The sequence below is a fragment of the Octopus bimaculoides genome, chromosome 8 (assembly GCF_001194135.2).
Source record: "Octopus bimaculoides isolate UCB-OBI-ISO-001 chromosome 8, ASM119413v2, whole genome shotgun sequence".
Taxonomy (NCBI): Eukaryota; Metazoa; Mollusca; class Cephalopoda; order Octopoda; family Octopodidae; genus Octopus; species Octopus bimaculoides.
In genome coordinates, this window is record NC_068988.1 from 38,622,865 (window position 1) to 38,623,656 (window position 792).

Genomic DNA, 792 nt, shown 5'->3' on the forward strand with positions numbered 1-792 from the left:
TTAATATTGTGTAAAAGGAAACAAACATATAAAAAGAAAATTTATACATAAACTTGATCGGTTTGCGTTTTAGCCACTGCCGGGTAGTGTGCTTAATTTGTTCACTGAACACCGCCGCGAATTCCCCCTTGTTTTTCAAAAATCTGCCCTAAATCACAAAATAAGGAGGGGGAAATCTGCCCTATTTTTCAAATCCTGGCAGCAACACTGTAGCTGGAAGCAGGATAATAATCTTATTCTACACTTTATCACATTCAAGAATATAGATACGTTTCTAAGCACAACACACGCAGAATAAAAAAGAAACATTACCTTTCACCAGCACATCGGGGTCAGCACTGCGTGAACGACAGAGCTGTCTCTCCCTAGCGTGAAGCTTCATATTTCGGACATATGAACATTCGCACGACAGCCAAACACCGCGTCGCTGGAACTGTGAAGCGCACAGTTTTATACAAAGATAAACGAGGGGGATGGCTACTGACATTAAGCTTAAGTATTATATAATGTACAAGTATAAAGAAGGAATTAAAGAAAATAGGACTCATTATATTGAATGTTATCGAGAATATCGAGTGAAAATAAGGGGTGCTGCAGTTCCGCAATGCCTATACACGAGCCACCACCGACCAGTTTAGCACTGGAGTAGATGTAAGTAGCAAGTTCCTTCCAGCAAAGTTTCAAGTATTGTATCTAGAATAGAAAGAAAAAAAATTAAACAGTTATCTTGGTATTAGACGTGATTACTCAGCAGATAAATCTTTACTGTGTTCTCTCTCTCTCTCTCTCTCT

At 38.9% G+C, this 792-nt stretch overlaps 1 long non-coding RNA gene across 1 annotated transcript in view; it reads right to left on the bottom strand.

The window, feature by feature from the left end:
- LOC128248516 (uncharacterized) overlaps positions 1-792 on the bottom strand; it is a 4,682-nt gene that overhangs the window by 2,846 nt on the left and 1,044 nt on the right. The window contains exon 2 of the long non-coding RNA XR_008264685.1: positions 313-693. This is a non-coding gene — a long non-coding RNA (uncharacterized LOC128248516). The remainder of the gene's footprint in view (positions 1-312; positions 694-792) is intronic.